The sequence below is a fragment of the Neopelma chrysocephalum genome, unplaced genomic scaffold (genome assembly GCF_003984885.1).
Source record: "Neopelma chrysocephalum unplaced genomic scaffold, ASM398488v2 Primary Assembly neopelma1_101, whole genome shotgun sequence".
Taxonomy (NCBI): domain Eukaryota; kingdom Metazoa; phylum Chordata; class Aves; order Passeriformes; family Pipridae; genus Neopelma; species Neopelma chrysocephalum.
The window spans coordinates 355,353-373,288 of NW_020897764.1; the positions used below are offsets into that span (position 1 = coordinate 355,353).

The 17,936-nt window shown below is 42.2% G+C and overlaps 1 long non-coding RNA gene across 1 annotated transcript; it reads right to left on the minus strand.

Moving 5' to 3' along the window:
- Positions 1-7,397: 7,397 nt before the first annotated feature.
- Positions 7,398-16,639, minus strand: LOC113973437. The gene is made up of 4 exons (XR_003536213.1): positions 16,471-16,639; positions 15,479-15,630; positions 14,158-14,217; positions 7,398-7,575 (listed from the first exon to the last, which is right to left on the minus strand). It is a non-coding gene; the product is annotated as an uncharacterized LOC113973437 (long non-coding RNA).
- Positions 16,640-17,936: the final 1,297 nt, after the last annotated feature.

Sequence of the window (17,936 nt, forward strand, 5' to 3'; positions counted from 1 at the left end):
CTCACTGAGGAAAAAAATATCATAGAATTCCAGAATGGGTTGGGTCAGAAGGGACCTTAAAGATCATCCAGTCCCATCCCCTGCCATGGGCAGGGACAACTTCCATAGCCCAGGTTGCTCCAACCTGGCCTTGGACACTTCCAGGGATCCAGGGGCAGCCACAGCTTCTCTGGGCAACCTGTGCCAGGGCCTCCCCACCCTCACAGCCAAGAACTTCTTCCCGATATTCCATCTAAATCTCTGTACACTTTTCCAGTGTGAAACCATTCCCTGTGTCCTGTCCCTCCAGGCCCTTGTAAACAGTCTCTCTCCATCTTTCCTGTAGCTCCTTCACGTTCTGGAAGGCCACAATCAGTTCCCCTCCAAAAGCTTCTCTTCTCCAGGCTGAACATTCCCAACTTTCCCAGCCTTTCCTCCCAGTAGAGCTGCTCCATCCCTCTGATCACCATCCCATCCCGGGATCCCTCTTCTATCCAGCAGCAGAAACCTCCACCCTCTGGTGTTTACATGGAGCACATCCTCAGGTCCTGCCCTGTAATAATAATTAAAAGCTGGGTTATTCAGGAATTCTCAACACTTTGCCTGCACCAACCACTCTTCTCATCTTGTCCTGATCAAAACTGCTCCATAATTCTCCATATTCCGTGGCTGCTTAGCAGGTGTCTGGATTTAGGGAATCACACAGATATCCAATCACCACAGACTGGTCCAAGACTCGTTTAGAACAATATGAAAATAATTTTATCAGCTTCAACATGCCAGGAAACCAAGGGTGAATTCCAGGCTGCCAGTTGTCAGGAGGCTCTGGATTTAAAATATAATGAAACCTTTACAACCAAATCCTGGAGCCAAATTCCTCCTGTCATTAATTTTTTTCAAGGAAGTAACCAGTAGTCAGGTCTGAGCCATAGATTTATTGAGAAGAGAGATAAAACAAGTAAATATATTAATAAATCCTGTTCATTTATTAGCCCAGGAATATCATGGGCACCATGGAAAACTTGAAATTGAGAATTTGGAATATTCCATGTCCTCAGACTTTGGGACATCACAGCAACCAGTAGTCAGGTCTAGGGAACAGATTTATTGAGAAGAGAGATAAAACAGGTAAATATATTAATAAATCCTGGTTATTTATTAGCCCAGGAACATTATGGACACAATGCCCTGGAGAAGTTGAAATTGGGAATTTGGAATATTCCATATCCTCAGACTTTGGGGCATCAAAGCAGTCAACTCTGAGGCCCAGATTTATTGAGAAGAGAGATAAAACAGGTAAATACATTAATAAATCCGGGTTATTTATTAGCCCAGGAATATTATGGACATAATGGAGAACTTGGAATTGAGAATTTGCAATATTCCATATCCTCAGAATTTGGGACATCGAAGTAGTCAACTCTGAGACACAGGTTTATTGAGAAGAGGGATGAACCAGGTAAATACATTAATAAATCCTGTTCATTCATTAGCCCAAGAATATTATGGATACAATGGGGAACTTGAAATTGAGAATTTGGAATATTCCATGTCCTCAGATTTTGGGACATCAAAGTAACCAGTAGTCAGGTCTAGGGAACAGATTTATTGAGAAGAGAGATAAAACAGATAAATACATTAATAAATCCTGGTTATTTATTAGCCCAGGAACATTATGGACACAATGCCCTGGAAAACTTGGAATTGGGAATTTGGAATATTTCATATCCTCAGACTTTGGGACATCAAGTAGTCAACTCTGAGGCCCAGATTTATTGAGAAGAGAGATAAAACAGGTAAATACGTTAATAAATCCTGTTCTTTTATTAGGCCAGGAATATTATACAGCAACTACAAAGACCCTTAATATTCCATAAACAGTATTTTGAAAATACTTGGAATTTGAGTCTTTTACTAAGATTAAATATATTTCATGAAAAAAAACCCTCACTAATTTTCCTACATGTTGTTTATACACATATTATACACAAATCTATAGACAAATATATTCCTTTTGTTTGGAATACTGAAGAGTAATTCCCTCAGTGCCCTGGTGGACCATTTTAGCTGGATTTCTGAGCTTTCTGGCTGCTTTCTTCTGAAATCCAGATATTTCCTTCACTTCTTCTTGCAACCTGGTGGCCAACACTGAACCCAGTAGTTTAACAAGACCAATAATCTCATTTATTGTGGTTTCAGTGTATTTATTTATATCAGTGTGTGCAACCATTTTCTGTGCTTGGGTTTAATCTGATTAAAAAAAGACATTTATTGTTCCTTAGGAGCAGTTTCAGTCTATGAGATGCCTCAAAATTAATCCTAATGGTTTTGTGTCCCCCAAAAATAATCCCCTTCTCCTGTGGTTTGATCACTCAGAACCCTGGGAGACCAAATGATGTGATGACCCTGAGGAGCAAATCAACTGCCTAATTACACATGTGTAAAACTCCCTAAAAATGGGATTTAAATGCATTTATCACCATTTTCTTGCTTTGTTTCACTTTAAATCTGTCATTATATTAAATCTGTCATTACATTAAATCTGTCATTAGCAATGATTTGCTGATGGTGCCTCAGAAAGAACGAAAGAAGGTGGAAAATTTATCTTTTTTTCCTTTTTCCCCAGAAAAATTGAAGAATTTCAAGTCCCAACTTTTGTTTTCATGTGTTGTGACTTGAATTTTGGAGTTCTGACAGAGGGATCTCCCTCAAGTCCCTCTCACCCTTGGTTTTCAGCATCCTAATGGAATATTGAGCACTCAAAGTGTAACTAAAATCCAGGAAAACTCCCTAAAAATAAAAAAAATCGCGTGGGATTTATCTGCCTTAGTCCTTCTGGAGGGAAATCCATCTTATCCCAACATATTCATCCGAGATATATGAGAGGAAGCACCTCTGACTGGGTTTTTTTTCCTCCCCAGTGACTCTGAGAAGATGAGGAGCTTGGAGAAAGGAATGATTATTCCTAGACAGATAAAGTGGGATGAGATTAATAAGGTAAAAAATGCTTAAAAAAAGCTTTGCCAGAGCAGGCACTCAGAGCTCAGGATGCCAAAATAACCAGATTACTTTTCACGTTAATCTTAATCTATTTATCAGCTTCCCATTAGCAAAATAAGGATAATGTTCCTGTCTCAGAGAGATACTCCGAAGATGATTAACATTGGAAAACCACTCAGGAATGCCAAAAAAAAAGAAAAAAAAAAAGCCCAGGAGGAAAAAAAAAGTTCTGTTTTTAGAGCAGCCTTTGAACCACGGGGAGAAAATCCATCCTGGAAGCAACTCCTGCCCAATAAAGTAAAATTCTCTAAGGAATTGCTGCTGCTCTCCAGGCATGGGAGGCTCCCACTTAAATCTAGGAGGCTACTGTAGCACGGAGCTGCAAGATAAGGTGTGATAAAAGGGAGAAAGGTAAGGGTTCACAAGCTACTTTTGTTTTTTTCTTATCTTAATTACTGAGAAATTCACTTTGTACTGGCGGCCCCGTTGGTTTTTTATCACGGAGATTAGATTGTGTTTGTTGGGCTGTGTGGGTAATATATAAAATATATAAATATACACAACAACAGAGAAGCAACAAATGTTCTGAATTCTTTCACTTTCCGGGTATTTTTTTTTTCTTTTTTTTTCTTGAGAAACAAATTCTAAAATTGTCCCGGTTTCCAAAAGGAGCAAAAGAAAGGAAAAATACATGTCATAAAATCTACTGCTGTTGGACATCTCCAAAAGAACAACTACAAACGCTGTGGGTGAAGGAGGTTTGATGTATCTTGAAGTTCTCAATCACTTCTGAAAATGGAAAAAGAGGTTTGATGCATCTTAAAGTTCTCAATCATTCTGAAAATGCTTCTCATTGTCACAGTAGGTATTTGGGATTCTGGAATATATATTTTACTTATTTATTTATTTATTTATCTGGGATATATATTTATATTCTGGATATATCTATATATATCCAATGAGATATACTTATGTCTCATTGGATATATATTTATTTACTGTTAGTAAGTTCAGGTTATATATATATATTTTTTATATATTATTTTTATTTATTTATTTATCTGGGATACATATTATATTCTGGATATATATATATATCTCCAATGAGATATACTTATATCTCATTAGATATATATTTATTTACTTTTAGTAAGTTCAGGTCCATATATATTATATGTATATCATATTTATTTGTTTGTTTATTTGTTTATTTATTTATTTAATTTTTTTGTTTGTTTTATATTTACATATTTCTTATATACATATACACAAATTTCTTACTTATTGAAATATATATATTCTTATATATTGAAATATATATTCTTAGAATTTCTTATCTATTGAAAGGCCATAATAGGGTCTCCCCAGAGCCTTTTATATATATATAAATATATATATAAATATATATAAATATATATAAATATATATAAATATATATAAATATATATAAATATATAAGGCCTGGAATTCCAAATCGAATGTGAATAACCCCCTCCCCAAATACTATGAATAAAGACTTAGCAATAAACCAGAGAATTAATAGCAAGTGCCCTTATTGCCATGGAAACCCGGCCAAAACAAATATTGGGAGGCTCTGATTCCCAGAATTCACACATGCCAATACAATTATCCCGCTTTACCCGCAGCCCCAGCCATCCTGGACAACACTGATATTCCTCTCCTGCTTTTCACCCTCAGCTGAGGTAATATTGAGGATTAATAATAGAACTGGGCTAAATTTGGAGCTGGAGGGGCACAGGGGGGGAACCTGGGTGGGAACGGGGCGATTTCAGTTTGTTTTGTCCTGTTTCCATGCTCGGCCACGGATTTGTCTCGGATTGCCTGGATGTTGCCATAGTGACCTTTGATAAATCCATGTTATGGATGCTGTGAAATATAAAGCCCCATGACAGGGGAGGGGGAGTTCAGGGAATCAGGCAGGGGGCTGGGAGCTTCAAAGGCATCACGTTGGGCTGATTTTGCCTTCTCATCTAATAAATGCTTTTCTCCTAATTAAAAAATGTGTGTCTCCCACACTGGAAATTCGTCCCACTTTGGGGAAGTTTATATGAGAAAATTCACGTTGGTTGAATTTGATCAGTCTCGAGCATTTATATTTATTTAATATTGGTAAAAATCCACCTTTGCCTCACTGCTCCCGTTCTTTCCGAGCATTTCTTAAATGGGGAAAGAAAATGACAGATTCAGATCATCCTTCATCTCCAAAGGCAAAGACTTCACCTGTTTACAGGTGGTCACTTGAAAAGTCAAAGTTTAATCCAAGCTGGAGAGAAATGAGTATTAGGAGAAGGTTCTTCACAAGAGGGTGGAACAGAGAAGTGGTGGCAGCCCAGATTTCAGGAATTATTTGGACAAAGCTCTCAGGAACATGGTTGGATTCTTGGGGTTGTCCTGTGCGGGACCAGGAGTTGGACTTGATGATCCTGGTGAGTCCCTTCCAACTCAGGATGTTCCATGAATTTATGAATCCATGAACCATGAGCAGAAATAGGTACTTCGAGGGGACTTACTCCACTCTGTGTCTTAAACACCCAATCCAGGACAGGACTCAACATTAAAGTTCTAAATGATAAATTTAAGGCAAGGGAAACCCCAAATTAAATGCACCTATAGCTGTTGTTACCCCCAGCAACGAACACCCCACTTTATCCCTAAAAACGAGGGGGATCCATCATTTCACAGCGTGGGGTAAAGGCAGGACCCAAACGCAGCTCCGGAGAAACCTCCAGGCCTCTGTTGCAAAGACTTCAAACCCCGTGTTCCTCCTTCCTGCTCACTGGAAAGTCACTGAAGCATCTGAAGAGCTTCTCATTCCACTCTGGAGGACGGTTTATCCCAGCAATCCCAAAGCACCGCCCGAAAACGGGGTGAATGCTCCGCGTGTCTCTGCAGCCGACAGCCAGAGCCCCGCTGATTAACGGGATCGAGTGCTGAGGGGGGAATTAATCTCCCTTAACCACAGCCAGTGCAAACATGAGCCCCTGCTTTAAGCCAGGTTTCCTGCTTTTGTCAGGGAAAGGTCGCCGGGGAGGGCACGTCCTGCCATCTATTTTGGACAAATAGCTAATGATGAATCCCACAGAGGGGTCTGTGACAACAGAGGCAATTTTTGGGGGATGATCTCCCCGCCAAAGACCAGCGCCGGTGTCGTGTTCTCCTCCTTAGTTATGTTATTTGGGAGGGCTCTCCAGCTTTGCTGGCCTCTGCCTGGCACTGCTTTCTCATCCAGTCACAATTCCCAGTGTTGTGGGGTTTTTTAAATTAAAGAATCACAGAATGATTTGGGACTTTTAAAGGTCATCGAGTCCAACCCCTCTGCCATGGGCTTTTGCTAGACCAGGTTGCTCAATGACACATCCTGAACACTTCCAATGATGGGGCATCCACAACTTCTCTGGGAAAACTCTCCCAGTGCCTCAAACATCCTAAAATAATTCCCCTTCACACCCAATTTAAACCCATCCTCTCCCAGTTTGTAACTTCTGACCCTTGTCCTGTCACTACAGGCCTTCAGAAAAAGTCTCTTCACATCTTTCTTATGATTGACATGTAATTTCTTACATATTGAAATATATATGTATTTTTTTATATGTATATATTCCTCTATATTGAAATGTATATTCTTATAATTTCTTATCTATTGAAAGGCCATAATAGGTTCTCCCCAGAGCCTTCTCTTACCTATATCATAAACCCATATTAATGACACCATATACATATGTAGATAAAGATGTGACTGTACAATGCTTTCAAAAATTGCCTCAATTGTAGGACAATTTTAAGCAAATTTCTGGGAATAATCAGACATTCCATTAAGCTCAGAGATAATCAACAAAAACAAGTGGAGAGCAGAGGTCACAGAATCTTAAAATCATGGAATGGTCCTATTAGGGTCATTCCTTACTGGGTGCCAAAAAATCAGCTAAAACAAGAGTCATCTTATGCACCTCAAATGCAAAACATCTTCACCTGTAACTTGCTTGTCCTTCATCATAAAGAAGTTGTGCTGGAGAGGGACTTTGGACAAGGGTCTGGAGGGACAGGACACAGGGAATGGCTTCCCACTGCCAGAGGGCAGGGATAGATGGGATATTGGGACGGAATTCCTGGCTGGGAGGGTGGGGAGGCCCTGGCACAGGTTGCCCAGAGAAGCTGTGACTGCCCAAATCCCTGGAAGTGTCCAAGACCAGGTTGGAGCAACTTGGGCTAGTGGAAGGTGTCCCTGCCCATGGCAGGGGGTGGGAATGGATGATCCTTAAGGCCCTTTCCAACCCAAACTGTTCCATGATTCTACAACCTTGTTATGCCAGGCTGAGAAAGCAACAACAACAACAACAACAACAAAACCCCAACACCCCAAAAATCCCAAGTTCCTTGCAGCAAAGGTAACAAGCAACTGAGATGAGTAGTGAGGGAAACAATGGATTTTCCAGTGGGACAATGACTAAAAGGATTTCAAACCCCCTTCCACCAACGAGCCTCAAACCGAAGCAGCGAAGAGAGAACGGAGAAACAATCCATGGGTTTCTTTGACCTGGTGATGGAACTGCTCTTTTTTATGCCTTAAAATCGGTTCTAAGAGAAAAGAAAAAAAAAACAAATTATTTGTTGTAGTCGCCAGCAGGACACTAGGTGGCCCACAAACCACACACACACCCCCCCTCCCGCTCACCCCCACGCTCCTGGCGAGCTGTTGTAGGGCCCAGAGCAAAGCCTGGAGGGCACATCTGTCACAGCTCTGCGTGGTACTGCCAGGGATATTGCCCATTACACGATTTGTACATATTTAGGCTTAGCCAACCTAAGCTGATTGCAGGTACTTAAAATTGCTTTTGTGCCATGAGCACTTAACGCTAAACCTCTTTTAATTTGCACCGTGCTACTCAGAGAGATCATATCATTCTTCTGGGCAGCATAAATTCCCCCATCTGGCAATCCCAGGCCCGCTCGGGTATTTCTTTTAATATTAATTAAAAAGAAAAAGAATTTAATAAGGATTTGGGGTTCTTTATTGAGCTTTTATTGTCCGGTCTTGTAATTGAATCACTCTGCTGTGACAGCACGACTGAGGCTGTTATTAGCAAATTCTATAAACAATGGGCTTGATCCCTTTATGAAAAAGCATTGTAGGGGGAATAGTTAATCTGGGCTAAAAAAAAAAAAAAAAAAAAAAAAGAAGCTCTGGGAGGGGAAGGAGGAGAAGGGGGGGGAAATACAACTGCAGATTCCAAATATTTAAAACTGTTTCTGCCCTTTCCCATTCCAGCCCCCTCCTCCCTCCACGGCCCTTCTCCCACCACCCGGCTGCTCAAATCCCTTTTTGTTCTTTGTGCCCCGAGCCTCTGAGGCAGAACTCGTTTGCAACACGATCAGAGGGAGGAAATTTTGTCCCTGAGAGAAGCTGGTGCTGCTTCTCCGGGCCACTTTGGGTTTTTCGGTGGCAAACCACCACGTCTGGAAAGCTTCAGGCTTCGAACATGTGTCAAAGAGGGGGAGGTGGAGTTCATCAGGCAGTGCTGGCATTGAGTTTGGACACCTCCAGTGAAATGAGTCATTCTGAGCTCCCTTTGTAGTCAGCAGAGTTGTAGGAAAAAATATGGGTGGTGTTGGGTGCAATTCATCCCATTCCAAAGTAGAAAATCAGGCAACTTTATGGATATTCCCCAATCAGACTGTGCTCGAGCACGATTTCCACTGGCTACAAAAGCTCCAAGGACCTGCACTTTAGTGCTTGAAATGAAAGTAGACTTGAAACGAGCATAGAATAGACTTGAAATGAGCATAGAATAGACTTGAAATGAGCATAGAATTTCTACTGGCATCAAGTTTTCCAAATGGCACTTTGTCTCTTTGGGCTTGTCTTCCCTTCTGCCAAAAATAAAGGTGGGTGAATGAGCATTCCTGTTGGAACAATGGCTCCGTGTTCTGTTATTCCAGGGCTTATTCAAGGTCCACAGGGTGTTAGACAAGTCCCTGGCCATAAAGTCGACAGTGGAAAGGCTCTGTCTCGTTGTCTGAGCTCTTGACTCAGTTCATAACTTCTCCAAAGGGGCAAAGTCTGTGTCTTATTGTGCATTTTTCCAGGTCGCTCCGGGAGCTGAGCCTCGGCCGCGGTCACGTAGCACCAGACATGAATCCCAATAAATAACTGATCAGGGCTGGGATGATAGTGAGGGTAAAGAAATATTGATCAATGCCTTATCAGAAGAGTTCTAAACGGGAACTTTAACCCAGAGCCTGCAGAAATCAGTGGAAGTGTCGTGGAGTTTCTCGTGGCATTTGGACCAAGTTTCCAAAGACCTTGTTTGACCAGAAATAAGAGCAGGTTTTATAGGCATTGAAAGCAAGGCTGGTTTAGGCCTAAGAGGAGACACCTAATGTTCAAATATAAAAGGAGACAATAGGGTCTCCCCAGAGCCTTCTCTTACCTATATCATAAATCCATATTAATGACACCATAAACATACGTAGGTATAGATGTGACTGTACAACGCTTTCAAAAATTGCCTCAATTGTGGGACAATTTTAGGCAAATTTCTGGGAATAATCAGACATTCCATTAAGCTCTGAGATAATCAACAAAAACAAGCGGAGAATAGAGGCATGAAAATCAGAAAAAGAGGCAGAAAGAGGAAGATCTTGATGGAGATTCATCAATACATGATTTTTTTTGTGTTCAACAGAAAGACCCCCTTTGAGCAAACCATGGATGTTGGGACATCAATCAAATTTGGAAAAGGTGGAGGGTTGGATGAGTGTTAGGAAGCTGGGTTAGAGCTGGGGACATAATAAGGGCTTGTAGAAAGAATTAGTTCTAGGGATGGCAATGTGAAGTCAGATTTGAGGTTTCCTATGGAAAAAGTGGATCATCTTCACGTTTTTTCTTGAGGAATTCCTTATGATGTATCCAGATGGGCCATTTGAAGGCAAAATGTCAAGATGTATAGAAAGTCACTGGTAGCTGTGAGAGAAGGAAAGGAAAAGAAGGTTATTTCTATAAAATATTGATAAACAGAATGGCTTGGATTTACCAACTTGAGCTTTATTTGAGTAAGGAATAAAGTTTGGGAGGAAATGGCATTGGGGAAGGCATAGGAAAAGGGAACAAATTTCAGAATTCCACTCCAGAAACGGGGTTGGTGTGGGAAATGCAGCTACTCAGAGATGTGGGAGAAGGATGAGGAGCCACAAGTTGCAGAAAGGGAAACTACGGTTGGATATAAGGAAAAATATCCTCAAAGCTCAGGTGGGCAGGGGCACAACATGACTTTGGGTACAGCCCTTTTTTGAGCAAGGAGTGGGTTTTCCAAAATACAGAGGGCTGGAAAAGTGGACAGGAAAAATACAGTGAGATTGAGCACCAAAGCTGGGAATAAATTAAAAATTTCACTGATAAAAGAGCTTTGTGATCTGAATTTTACTTGCATTTCAACGATGACTGAATGGAGAAATAAACTGGCATCTCTCCCCAGAGTGAATTATGTGATTTGTACGTTTTTGAACCACGATATATAGATTTGGACAATATATTTGAACACACATGCCAGGCATTATTTTTTTCTCCTGTGTAACGTATAGAGAAAAAAAATTAAATAAAAACCAAGCCCATGATTTTAACGTGATGCAATTTCAAAAGTTGAGCTTTTGGGGGTTTCTATGGTCACAGACCTGTGTTTATAAGTTTGGTCTTCCCCCAGCAGTTAAAGGGGAGCCTGGTGACCAATAGGAAAGCAAGACCTCATTCTCCACATTCCATTAGCTCCATAATTCCACATTAAATGATGGGTTTAGTGCCATATGGTGAAGTCTGATATGAAGAAGAACAGGGAAAAAATTAATATATATACACACACATACACATATATGCACACATATATGTGAAATATATATATATATATTTATACATATATATTTTGCACAATTAACCTGCCTGCTTTCCTTTAGGAAATGACAGATTTTGATGAAGTGAAACGAAAATTTTGAAACCTTTGCACTGATTCCTCCTGCTGTTAAGTTTTGCTTCGGTCTGGATTTGGGGTTGGGATTTTTTTTTTATTTTTTTATTTCAACTTGAACTCCACGGAGAGCCTCCCTGCAATTCTAATTTTCTGGAGTCAGCCTGGAAACCACAGAGCAGAATTCTTTCCAGGCACTCTGACTTTCGACACGTAACCTAAATAACAATGCTGCTTTTACCTAATGGTCTAAACATCTTAAGCATTAAATGAGGGATGAATTTGCCATGAGGTCAAGAGTTAAAAACTCTTGAATAAAAGAGTATTGAGAGGGTGCATGTGAAAGAAGGGGGGAATACGATTTCCATGCGTCCATTTTCTTTTTTCAGATGACAATTCCACCGGCAAAAGTGCTCTGGATTTATGTTGTTGCTGTTCCAATTTCATCCCAAACCACAAAGTAGAAAGGTCCTGGTGTTCATCTGCTCAGCCTTCACCTGGTTCTGAACATGAAAAGCCAAACTGAGCTTCCTTAGGAAGAATAAGTCTGGTAAAATGTGACTTTTTAATGTCAATATTACAACAATTTCAGGAGCTCCAACCACGATCCTTTCACGCATCAAAAAAAGCCTTGTAAAAGACAGAATTTTGCTACAGAGAGAGAAAAAAAAGAATGAGAAAAATTAGGTTTTTTAATTATAAGAAGGGGGGAAAGTGCAAGAAAGGTGAAATAAAATATCTCTAAAACAATGCAGATCTGTGAATTCTGATTCAGTGAGAATTTGAACACTGACTTCCCAGCAGGGGCCAAATTAAAAGGTGGTGCCACCAGCCCTGGTCCATTAGAATTTATTATATAAATTATCACTCCCAGGGGTGAATTTTGCTTTTCCCACAAGTTCTGCTTACACTGAGACTTTCTAGGAAAGGAAGCACATCTTAAATGTTCTGTCTAAAATTAAAAGCTTGCCTAAAATTAACACTGGGGGTGTGTTTTGGGGGAGATTTCAGCCTTGCTCTCAGTTTAAGGTTCTAATCCAGACCTGAAGGGAGAAACTCAGCTCTGGACAACCTTTATTCCACCTTCCCGAGCTGACTTTGGGCACAGCTGAGCTTTTCCACATCAGCCCTGACCCCACACAAGGTCCCAACACACCCTGAGTGTAAATCTCTAATCGTGGGGTGTGTTATGATTGTCCAAAGGGAATTTAAGGGGCTGGTGATCCTGGCTGGAATCCACCCCAATGTAAGGAATTTCAGGTTGATCTTATTAGGTCTTGGACGTGAAGGTGGGGCCAGGCTGAGCCAGGAGTTGGCTGGAAGGTGGAGCTTTTCCCCGACGGATCCAACCACGTGCCGGGAAGTGGTTGGTGGGAATTCGGGAGGTGCTGCTGCTTTTTCCAGCGCCTGTGTCTGTGCTCCTTTATTTTTCCCCTCATGAGGAAAACGGCCTGGACACATCAGTGCTGAGGTGTCACAGCTGGGAATTCACTCAGCATGGGACTACCCTGAAGCCCAGGCAGTTGGTGGGGAGGAGGAATGAAGGATCATGAGGTTCAACCAGGCCAAGGGCCGGGTCCTGCACTTTGGCCACAACAACCCCCGGCAGCTCCAGGCTGGGCCAGAGGGGCTGCAGAGCAGCCAGGCAGGAAGGGAGCTGGGAGTGGGAATGGACAGGGAGCTGAACAGGAGCCAGAGTGTGGCCAGGTGGCCAAGAAGGCCAATGGATCCTGGCCTGGCTCAGGAACAGTGTGGCCAACAGGTCCAGGGAAGTGATTCTGCCCCTGGACTCAGCGCTGGTGAGGCCACCCCTGGAGTGCTGTGTCCAGCTCTGAGCCCTCAACTCAGGAAGGACATGGAGGGGCTGGAGCAGGTCCAGGGAAGAGCAACGAGGCTGGGGAAGGGACTGGAGCACAATTCCCATGAGGAGAGGCTGAGGGAGCTGGGGCTGTTCAGCCTGGAGAAGAGGAGGCTCAGGGGAGACCTCCTCACTCTCTGCAACTCCCTGACAGGAGGGGGGAGCCAGGGGGGGGTTGGTCTCTTTTCCCAGGCAACTCTCAGCAAGACAAGAGGGCTCAGGGTCTTCAGCTGTGCCAGGGGAGGTTTAGGTTGGATATTAGAAAGAATTTCTTTCCAGAGAGGGTGCTCAGCCATTGGAATGGGCTGCCCAGGGAGGGGGTGGATTCTCCATCCCTGGAGGTTTTCAAGATAAGACTGGATGTGGCATCAGTGCCATGGGCTGGGAACCACAGCGGGGTTGGATCAAGGGTTGGACTTGATGATCTCGGAGGTCCCTTCCAACCCAGCTGATTCTATGATTCTATGATTCTATGATCATTTCCAGAGAAGGTCAAAGGACCACAATCGATGCTCTCAACATTTTTTTTTTCCAGCAGTGCTTTGACAATTCCTCTGCCTTCTCCTGCAGGGCCTCAGGTGATCCAAAGGAATATTTCAATATTCAGGAGATCAAAAGGAATAATTCAACACTCGGTTTTGGAGCTAATAAAGGATTTGTCTCAGAGAAGCACATTCTCAATTCCTGATTCCCACGGGTGAGGTGAAGCTGTTTCCTTCGTGTTTTCCTCGATAAAGATTCCAATGGTGAATTGTCACTGAGGTCTGACCAACTCTAAGCAGCTGTTTAAGAAAGGAATGAGCACTTCAGGAATTCCACTGGCACTGGGAAGTTCATACTGAGGCCATTTCAGGAGTGGAAATGAGGAGAAAGGAGAAAATATTATTTTAGGGAGCAAAAAGGTTGAAGCTGCTTCTCTTTTACAGGGGAGACAAATCAATGTTTGCTGTTTTCCAGCATACTCTGATATAAATGTTTCTGCTTCAAAACACAAAGGATTTCCTGTGAGCCAAGAAAATGAAGTTTTGTCTCATGTGTTTCACATAAAATAACGAAACAAAAAATTAATCCCACTTGGGCACCTCCTACAATATTCTGGATTCATTATTGCTAAATCTTTAATTTCTATGAGAATACAAAGCCTTTTGGGAGGAAACAAGCTGGAAAAGCATTTTCAAGCAATCCTAGAAGGAAATGATGGGGAAAGCTGAGTGAAGAAACTATGGGAGCTGCATGGATGAGACTTGGAGGGAGAGGACACGTCGAGAATGAGACAGGAACACGAAATTACTTCACTTTAAAACCAAAAATCAACACTTTTGGACAGGTTTTTGTCTGCAATACCTTGGTACACAAAGTTCTCTGGTCCTTTCCTTGGAATCATTGTCTTGGTGTAGGAATTTTCTGTTTAAAGATGGAAATAGTAGAGAACCAAGAAGAACCTGGTGAAAGTGCCCACTGGAGGGCACAGGGATGGGAAGAAGGAATGGAAAAAAATCCTGGAGTGTGCAAAATCAATTAAGCTACAGGGGGGAACTTTAATTAATCACATGGTTTTAAATAGCAAATGCAGCCAAACATATTCCAAACCTTTTCTGTAGGAAAAGAGGAATCAGCAGGATATCAGCAGGATATCAACAGGATATCAACACCAAACCCAACTCATGTTAGGAACATTTCCTGAATGTCACAGGACTTTCTTCACTCTGAACTTGTCATGGAAACTTCCTGGAAAACTACTGGAAAGAACCACACCTCCAAAGGATGCTTCTTTTCAGTGACATTAAATATCTACTGGAAGTTTAGAATATTCATCTTCTGGACACGTTTGTCTTTCCATGGAATATCCAGGCAGGATTTTGACCTTCCTTTGATGGACCAGGTTTCCAAAAAAATAATGAAATAGAAGAATTGTCATTGCAGGTTTCTGCATAAAGTTGCTAAAATACTTTATTTGCAAGCTCAGTAACACAGCAAGAAGTTCAAGGAGTTCGGCTCACTTGTCTTTCCCCAAAAGCCAATTTTTTTTCCTGAGAAACACAAAATGAATTTTTTTTTGTCGACCTGATTGACTCTACCAGCAAATCTCCGGCCAAAAATACTCATAATCGAGTTTAAAACAGTTTCAGTCTCTGTTTACTAAAAAAAAAAAAAACTTGTTTTGAACTAAATCATCTGTGACAGTCACATTTGGGTATGAAACACAAAAAAATTAAATTTATACTGACTACAGAAAGAGGAAAGTGATAAAGGGAAAATAGTCAGGGGAAAATAATCAGGAAAAAATAGCCATTGTATAGAAAAAAGCCATGAAGAATGTCCCAAGACATCAAGAATGGCCAAAATTGAGCCCTGGGAGCTCAAGTGGCAGCTGTTTTACAAGCTGCAGAAGTCCCTGGTTGAGCATCTCCAGGTTGTGCTGATCCTGGAGGGTCAGGAAACAGCCTCACACTGGGACTTTCAGGTTTTACATCCAGGAGTCTGGAAAAACAGGTTCACAGGTCAAGGGTTGGAGAAGGGAAGGTGACAATCTTTCTTTGAGACCCGTCCTTCTTATTGATTTAAGACACTGAAGGAGCAGAAGGAAAAGTTTGGAGACCAAGAGGACTGGGATGGTTCTGTGGGAGGTTCAGGGGATCAGAGGATAGAATTCCCTGTCACTTACCAGGAGGAGTGGAAGGAGGCCCAGGTCACTTCAGGGAAAATCTGGGAGCTGTGTTGTTGGAGACAGGGAAGAGGGATGGCAAAGGTGGTGTCGAGTCACTCGGGCAGAGTGGAAACTTCAACAGCACCACGGAAAAATCTGATCTGGGCCACCTGAGAAGGCAATTTTTCATCCTCAACTTCCCCTTTTCATTGTCACCACTGGACTAAGACACAGTGCCATAAATAACCACATAGGGCTGGAGCACCCTCGAGGTTTGGGGATCCCTGAGTGGCCAGAACAGTGTTGGTTTAACCCGAATGGCACCAGAGAGCCAGCTGGGGAACACGACCTTTGAATGTGACTTGGCAGAGCCAGGAGAACTATCAGCGTTCCTGGAAATCAGCTTTAATTAAATTGCAGCTCTAATCTAAAAAACCTTGCAGCTCTAATCTAAAAAACCACCGTTTTATGGCTCCGAGGTCGGAACCTCCCGATGGCTCTGCGGGAAAACGCGTTGGAGCTCTCACGTAGCCCAGACTCGTCTGCTCCAGCTGGTTTGTTCTGGGATCTTGGGGGTGAATTCCATCTTTAAAGAGCCTCTAAAGAAACTAGATTGGCATTAAACTGGGTTTTCACCCAGTTCTCTCCATCCAAGAGTCTGTTGATGAGTCTTAGATGTCTATTCAAAGCCAGTCTTAGATGTCTGTTCAAAGCCAATCATCTTCAAGCCTCCAGTCAGTGGAAAGGTGGGAAGGCTCATCTCATATATTTTAAGTTCAGATTAGTACTTTTTAGCTTTTTCCACTGATGCAGAGAGCTATGTTGACTAGACATTTTAATTTTAAAGGTGAAATAATAAATCTATTTTAGGACAACATGAACCCCTTTTCCTTCAGCACTGAAAAGCTTTCTGGGTCACATTTTCAGGTGCTCCTGATCAAGAGCACTTTATATGTGATGAAGACGAATAATCTTAATGAAGATTAATAATCTCTACAAAGATAAATAACCTTATGTAATTGCAAAGGAACTGAGGCTCCAGGTAAGGCTCCACACGTCACCACCCAAACAGCAAACGTCTCCATGGCGATGGGAGCGCTGAGCAGAACCCACCGAATGCTCTTGTTGTTGAGTGAAGGAGGGACAGACTCGTCCTTTCTGCAGCTCCATGTGGCTGTAGAATCACATTTCTGGGGGGTGGATGGCTTTAAACCCACCAGCTCTAAAGGTCTCAGCCCGTTTAGCCACACAGTGACACATTTCCAACCATCAGGTTTGACCCACAAATGACTAATTCCGAAAATGTTTTCATTTTTGCCCTCAGGTACCTTGTAAACCAAACCTTTCCATTTGTTCTCGTTCCCTGGAAGTGGGTGTAAACCCCTGTGCCTGCTTCATCACAGATTACTGAACCTCCTTTGGGGGAAAGTCTCTTCTTAACATGTTTCATGTGAATATGAGGAAAAACTTCTTTACTTGGAGGGTGACAGAGCACCAGAACAGGCTGCTCAGAGAGGGTTTGGAGTTTCCTTCTCGAGAGATGTTGAAATCCCACCTGGACAAGATGCTGTTCACCTACTCTAGGTGAACCTTCTTTAGCAGGAAAGTTGGACTAGATGATCTCCAGAGGTCTCCTCCAAACCCAATCACTCAGGGATTGTGATTCAGGGAAAACAGCTTTAGTTTCTCTGAGACTGAGTCACAAGTGCAGAGGAAAAACTTTGGAATATATCAAAATTTTGGACATGATATCTTCAAGGTTGACCCATATTCTCTTTAAACAACGGGTTTATGGGTTCATTTGGTCACTAACAAACACCTGCCTTCAGCTTCCCCCAAATTTCAGGTTATGATATAAGAGAATATTCAAGCATCCTTTGACCTTCAGGTTGTGTGGGAAAGAGTTGTCACCTGGATCTCAGGTGAACATAAACATCATCCAAGCCCACATGGGGTCACAACATAACAAAAGGAGACTGCACAGGTCACGTCTTGGGAGTCAAAGGGCAAAGTTTGGCACAGGTTGCCCAGAGAAGCTGTGGCTGTCCCACCCCTGGAAGTGTCCAAGGCCAGGTTGGAGCAACCTGGGATGATGGAAGGTGTCCCTGCCCACAGCAAGGGGTGGGACTGGATGATCTTTAAGGTCCTTTCCAACCAAACCATTCCATGATTCCATGATTTGCTGCTGGGTAGTGCTAATAAGTGAAGGGTCTCTCACCCCACTGCCCCCCCACAGTCACCTCAGGTAAAATGTGAGACAAGATATCAAGGAAAAAACACTTTCTTTCTACCAAATGCACTGGAGATTTGGGGCTAAATTCCTTTGTACAAAGGTGGGAGGCTACTGCTGCCTGGAAAACCTTCTGACCTCTGGATTGAACTCCAGAGGGGAGTGAAAGTCCATTTCAAAGCCTTTTAAGGAGGAAATATTTTCAGATACTTAGGAATATTCTCCAGTCCTGTGTGCCTTTCCCTT